Consider the following 7,557-nt stretch of genomic DNA (forward strand, 5'->3'; position numbering starts at 1 on the left):
AGGATTTTTGATTTTTTTTTAGAAACCGACGGCTATTTTTTTAATTTCTCAGCAACAAATGAAGATATCTTGTTTTTGAATGTAATCTTCATATGGGTATCTAAAAACCAATTTCTAGATTTTTCTAAATTTGACCTTGAAAGGGGTGTAGAAGGGTAAAAAATATGTTGATAAATGATTGCAAATTTTCCCCATTTATTACTATACTAAATGAGATATTCACTAAATCTGAGCTTGCAAATACTCTTCTGATAAATACCTAAAAACCATTTTCGGTTTTTTTTATATTTCTACTTTTTAAAGGTTTGTGACTGTGTATGGCTCAACCCAAACAGCCATTGCCACTGTTACCATATGAACAATGCTACTGACTGCATCTGCCTCCAGTTATTTGACTAAAAAACATAAAAAAACATTTATCCTGACAGGAAATGCAAGTAAATTTGTAGTACGGGCAAAGCCACAATGGGAATCTCTATAAAATATCAATTTGTATTATTATCATTTTATATATATAAAAGCAAATTAGTGTGATAATAAAATTTAATGGAATGATGACGGTACATATTAAACTAAGTTTTGATGGTTTGAGGAATACTGAATATCAATATCAACTTCTTCAGAACGTTTTTATGTGTTTTACTAAATTTAATTCACTGTCTAATCTGGTGGCAATCCATGAGAATTCATCCTCATGCAAGGTTAAGTAATACTAAATTTTCGTATCCTCAACTAAGAAGCTCCATCAAGATAAGCCATACACATAATTAGCATAGATTCAACTTTCAATTTGGTATTAATATCATAATACCTAGGTCAGTGAGGTCATAGATAAGAAGAAGAACTTCAAGGGCTAATAAAATTTATAATTATTGACAGTGTGAATTACACCAGGACGTTCTCAAAGACTTAAAGTCAACATATATATTTGGCTCAGAATCAAGTTCAACCTTTGAGAATTATGTCAAATATCAAATCACCTTTTGATTATCCCTTGAAATAGACTATCTGAATTTGATAGATATTTAAATAGGTAATGCAATTAAAATATGAAAACATTGCAATGTCAAAAACATAATGATGAAACGCCTGGATTTTAATGTGTCAGAAGCAAAGTAGTTCTTGAACAACTTCAATATCCTCCTGATTTCATAAAAAAATTTATTTTGGGAATACATCCTTTATTTAAACACGTTTTACATAATTCTAGTCAATACAATACCCTCTTTCAAATGACATCATTTGGAAGTAAAAGTGACAAGAAGATAAGATCAAAAGAATTATTTCTGCTGATTTGTGAGTGGAGGTCCTTTACTTCTAGACATTTTATGCAAAAATATTATTCATGGTCATTGCAGGGAGTTCAATATAACATTACCATGCATGAAAAATGGAAGATGTTTTATAAAGTACCCTCACATTTTCATAAATTCATATTTTCATAAGAGATACCCAAACTGTGGATGATGATTAACCAACTTATCGACACAGATCTCCTGAAGATGGAGGGTAATTGTACACAAGTATTGACTTGTGTAATGTGGTACAAATAGATAATTGTTGTTTGTACCATATTGCCTTCAAGATGTTTTGGTACTCACATAAATATTAAGTACTATTATTCAGTTCAAGTAATTAAATATATCTGTTTGTATGTGAACAAAGGATCTGATCAAGATAAGTTTTCTGTTCAGAATGAAAAGGACAAGGTGAACAACTATATCAAAGGGTTATATATGTACAACAGAAGTATTTTGGCAATTTTTTTATATTTCTATTCGTGAAAGATATCCAGCTGTAATACATTTCACTGCAAATCTTGAGAATAATCAACAAGTTTACTTAACTGAGAATAATATTCATTAAGTCACTGACACCCATGGAAAACAACCTGAACACATTTTTTGAACTGTGTTCATCAGCCACTTTTATGAACTTCCAGGGTATTATACCTTATCTAACAAAAAACTTTCTAGAAAAAAATGTGAACTGGATGTTGAAGACCATTATGGAATCAAAAGGGATACAGCACTTGCTAAAGTTTATGCTATTCATACTAATCAAACTGAAATTTTCACCTGAGGATATGATTATATCACGTTTGAGGCCCAACCTCATTTGAAAGGTCTTTACTTGAAGACCTTTAATGGTATCATTCATTCTACTTTCAAAGCTGTCTGTTGTGCACTTGGCCTGTTGGAAAATAATGATCATTGGAAAGACACCCTTGCTAACATCACTGTATCACAGACTGCCTCAAAGATGAGACATTTATTTGCTACAGTTTTAATAATCTGTCAACCATCTGCACCTATAATTTCATGGAAAGCATTTCAAACAGACTTTTGTGAAGATAATCTCCATCTAGAACGTAACTGATGTAATAACACAAAGTTAACAAGTTAATGTATTCTGAAGATATTTTTAATCGGGGTTTGATTGAAATGCAGGATAAAGTCATTTTTCTTTCTGAAAAATATTTGACTGACTTTACTTCAGACTGATTACCTTCAGAGATATGAGATGAATAAATTTCTAAATATCTTTACAATTCCTTTTTTAGGGGAGTTGTACCCAAAAAAAAAATATTTCTGGCCCATTTTTTCTTGCACAGTCTTGTTGTTCATATTTTTTCTGATTAATTTGGTATAATATTTATTCTTGTATAATAATTATAAATACGTTTAATAAAATATAGAAAATTATTTGACATTTTTCATATTTCAATATTTAAAAGTTTGGAAAATAAATGTGCTTCATAATTTGTGTTTGACAGTTTTGAAATTTTGGGTTGGTAGTATGATCTACAGCTGGTCTTGTAGAGAAAACAGCTTTTCCTTTTTCCAGTTTAGCCCCTGGTAATTATCTTTCAGATAATACTTCAGAGGATGATATTTATGAGTGTAAATGAAGTGTAGTCTTGTACAGTCTCAGTTCAATCGTTCCTGAGATGTGTGGTTAATTGAAACCCAACCACCAAAGAAAACTGGTATCCACGATCTACTATTCAAATCCGTGTAAAAATAACTGACTACTAAGACTTGAACATTGGAACTCTGAACTTCCAAATCAACTGATTGGGAAGACGCGTTCACCACTAGACTAACCCGATGGGTCAGAGAAAAGAGCTGTATTGTTGTATCTTTACTGTGTGCTGTGATAATTTAGTGGGTTGTTTGCTGTTTTTTCATGTGTGTGCGCACCTTGTATTTACTTTGTGTTAGTGTTTCAAAAATAATTACAAACATGTCTAGGTTAGAAAAGGTTTTTAGAAAGAGTAAAACACAACATAATTTCTGTACAAAACATAACCTCGACTAATGAAAAGGGAAATATATCAACAACTCCTCTTCAATCTGATGTAAACAAAAGTTTCAGTAGAAGCTGTTCAGATAAAAAAATTTCAGAATATCTGTACAAGTATAAAAAATTCATAAATGTAGATGATGAAAACATAATTATTTCATTATCACTACTTCAAAATATGTTATCAGAGGTAGGGTTATGTCGCGGTTATGATAGTAATTTGAAAGTAAATTTACCCAAAAGAATTGGTCTTGCGTCATTAACAAGTGCTTCCTGTGATGATGCTGATTAAAGCTTTTTCTCCTCATTCTCTATTAAAACCAATTGTGATGATAAAGAACATACTTTATATAAATGATATATTATGATAATGATATAAATGTGAGGCTTGTTTATGGGCTTCGTGCGATAGGCAGAGGATATACTTCTGCTCTTATACTGAGTGGGATTTTAAATCTTCCTAAACCCCCTCAATTCAATAGATATATTAAAATTATTAAACATGCTGTTCAATCTATTTGTGAAGATGTAATGTTGGAAGCTGTAGCTGAAGCAGTTCAAGTGAGTGAAGGAAGTACAGATTTAAGTACAGCACTTGACGGTACATGGCAGAAACATGGTTTCACCACTCAGTGGTATAGCTACAGCAACAAGCATGGACACAGATAAAGTAATTGATGTGGCCATCATGACCAAACACTGTAGGTGCAAAAATAGACTGACCAATGAACACACAATTTCTTTTGAGGCGAATTACAGCAGTGTGAATGGTGGGGATGGAGACCAATGAAGCGAAGGAGATTTATGAGTGGTCACTTACCTGAAACGTGCAATATGTGAACTATCTAGGAGATGGGGATTCAAAAGCTTTTTCATGTGTAAAGGAAATGAAACTGTATGAAGATGATTGCAAAATAAAGAAGTTGGAATGCAAAGGCCACAAGCAAAAAAGAATGGGAAAGTGTCTTCAAAATATGAAATTAAGGTACAGAGAGATGAAATTAAGTGATCTCTGAGTGGGCATAATAGGCTGACAGACACCTATAATTAATATTCAAAATTATTATGGCTTAGCCATTAGGAGAAATAATGAAAGTTGATGTTCAATGTATAAAGCAGTGTGGGCTGAGTTTTTGAGTTCAACTGATGAAAAACCTCAACATGGACTATGTTCTCCTGGTGCCAATAGCTGGTTGATAGGTCGATAGGTGGGCAGAATATATTGAAGAGTTATAAGGAGGAAATGAATTAGAAAATGGTGTTGTAGAGGAAGAAGAGGAAGTCGAAGAGGATGAAGGGGAGAAACAATACTGAGATCTGAATTTAAGAGAGCATTAAAAGATTTGAATAGCAGAAAGGCTTCTGGAATAGATAGAATACCCACACAATTATTGCGCAGTGCAGGTTAGGAAGCGATTATTAGATTAAACAAACTGTTGAGTAATATTTACAAAAAAGGGTTAGTTCCATCAGACTTCAAAAAGAGTGTTAGTCATGATACCAAAGAAAGCAGGAGCACATAAATGTGAAGAATACAGAACAATTAGCTTAACTAGTCATGCATCAAAAAAGTGTTAGGAGAAGACCAATTTGGTTTCAGGAAAAGTGTAGGGACAAATGAAGCAATTTTAGCGCTCAGATTAATAGTAGAATGAAGATTAAAGAAAAACAAACCAACATACTTGGCATTTATAGACCTGGAAAAGGCGTTCGATAATGTAGACTGGAATAAAATGTTCAGCATTTTGAAAAGATTAGGGTTCAAATACAGAGATAGAAGAACAATTGCTAACATTTACAGGAACGAAACAGTAACAGTAACAGTAACACCTGAAGAACATAAGAAAGAAGCCCTAATAAGAAAGGGAGTCTGACAAGGACGTTTCCTATCTCCGTTACTTTTTAATCTTTACATAGAACTAGCAGTTAATTAAAGAACAATTTAGATCCAGAGTAACAGTACAAGGTAAAAAGATAAAGATGCTATGATTTGCTGATGATATAGTAATTCTAGCTGAGAGTAAAAAAATTTACCAGAAGCAATGAACGGCTTGGATGAAGTCATACGCAAGAACTACCGCATGAAAATAAACAAGAACAAAATGAAAGTAATGAAATCTAGTAGAAATAACAAAGATGGACCACTGAATGTAAAAATAGGAAGAGAAAAGATTATGGAGGTAGAAGAATTTTGTTATTTGGGAAGTAAAATTACTAAACATGGACGAAGCAGGAGCGATATAAAATGCCAAATAGCACAAGCGAAACGAACCTTCAGTCAGAAATATAATTTGTTTACATCAAAAATTAATTTAAACGTCAGGAAAAGATTTTTGAAAGTATATGTTTGGAGCATAGCTTATATGAAGTGAAACTTGGACAGAGTACCTGGAAGAAAAGATTTCAAAAGCTTTTGAAGTGTGGTGCTGCAGGAGAATATAAAAAATCAGATGGGTGGATAAAGTGACGAATGAAGAGGTGTTGTGGCAAATCGATGAAGAATGAAGCATTTGGTAAAATATAGTTAAAAGAAGAGACAGATTTATACACTACATATTAAGGCATCCTAGAATAGTCATTTAATATTGGAGGGACATGTAGAAGGAAAAAATTGTGCAGGCAGGCAACATTTGGAATATATAAAATTGTTAGGGATGTAGGATACAGGGGTACACTGAAATGAAACGATAGCACTAGATAGGATATCTTGGAGAGCTGGATCAAACCAGTCAAATGACTGAAGACAAAAAAAAATTATATTTATAGAATACAAGTTGAAACCTTCGCGAAATAATAATCTTCAGTCACTTTTATTCATCTGTTGGGTGCATTTGCTACCAGTGCCACGTTTTGCTTTTTTGAATTATAGCAGAGTGTATGTAGTATATGCTAAATTTTTATTTGATTTCTATCTGAAAGAAAGATGAATGAACTTAAAAACACTGTGACTCGTAAAAAATTAGGTCGGCAAGCTCGGGAGTTAATAAATAATGTGAATGAATTCATGAAATAAGAAGCAAGTAAATTTGGAAGTTGGTAAATGACGACAAGATGTTATTCCAATTCAAAAGTGTGAAGAAAGAACTGCAGCTGCGTGTAAAATATCACGATCACAAGTTCAAAGAGTAAGGAAACAGAAAAAAAGTTATTAAAAAAATTACAAGAAAATCCATTAGAGGCATCAAATTCCTTCAGTACACCAAGAAAATGTAAAATCTGCGACAAACCAATAAAAGGCCTAGATGATTTCGACATGTGCTTAGTGGGAAGGACCATAAACAAATTTCATCTCAAAGAAAAACAGTTGCCCACCATTCCAAATCGCTGGTACATCTGACAGATTTAATAAGATTCTCAGGAAGTGAAAGAAACCTAAGAAGAGTAGGCTACTACAACAACTGGATTTCAAATGGGAAAAATCTGAAAACAATAGGAAACTTGTAACTGAACATTAGGATTAAATGAATACAGTTCGTAAACGCGAATAAAAATTCAGAACCGAAAGCAGCCCGATTGTATACCTTGATGAAACGTATATTTTGTCAAGTCATACCATCTTGAAATCATGCAGCAATACTTTATGGGTAAGACTTCTAACTTCAATTTCTAAAGTCAGTAGATTATACATGCTGTAGATTATACAATTATTATACATGCTGTGGTGAAGTGGGATTTATTCCGTACACATTATTAATGTGGAGAGCAAGTGCAACAACTGGCAACTACCATGACTCTGAATGCAAATAATTACTTAAAATAGGCTGAAGAATTTAAATTAATGAAACATTTTTCTGAAAATTTCATAATAATTTTAGACAACACATCTTATCACAAAAAAAAAAAATTACCCACATCCATTTCAAGAAAACAAGAAATGTAGGATTGGTTACATAATTATTGCATTCCATTCTCATTTACTTTGCTGAAACCTCAACGATACGAGATAATTTAAAGGAACAAAGAAAAAGACAAAGTATTTATATTTGATAAACTTGCCAAGAAACACGGACATGAACAGTTACCATTATCCCTGTACCATCCAGACTTAAACCCTGTTGAAGTGGTTTGGTCCGAAGTAAAATGATTTGTGGGAAGCCACAAAGTTACTTTTGACTATAATGTTGTTCAACGGATTGACGAAGATAAATTTTCTAAAATGGATGCATCGCACTGGAAACCTCATTGCGAAAATCTACAAAAAAATGATGATGAAACATTAGACAGAAGCACATAATTGACAACACCACACAA

Source organism: Lycorma delicatula, chromosome 3, assembly GCF_047948215.1.
Source record: "Lycorma delicatula isolate Av1 chromosome 3, ASM4794821v1, whole genome shotgun sequence".
Taxonomy (NCBI): domain Eukaryota; kingdom Metazoa; phylum Arthropoda; class Insecta; order Hemiptera; family Fulgoridae; genus Lycorma; species Lycorma delicatula.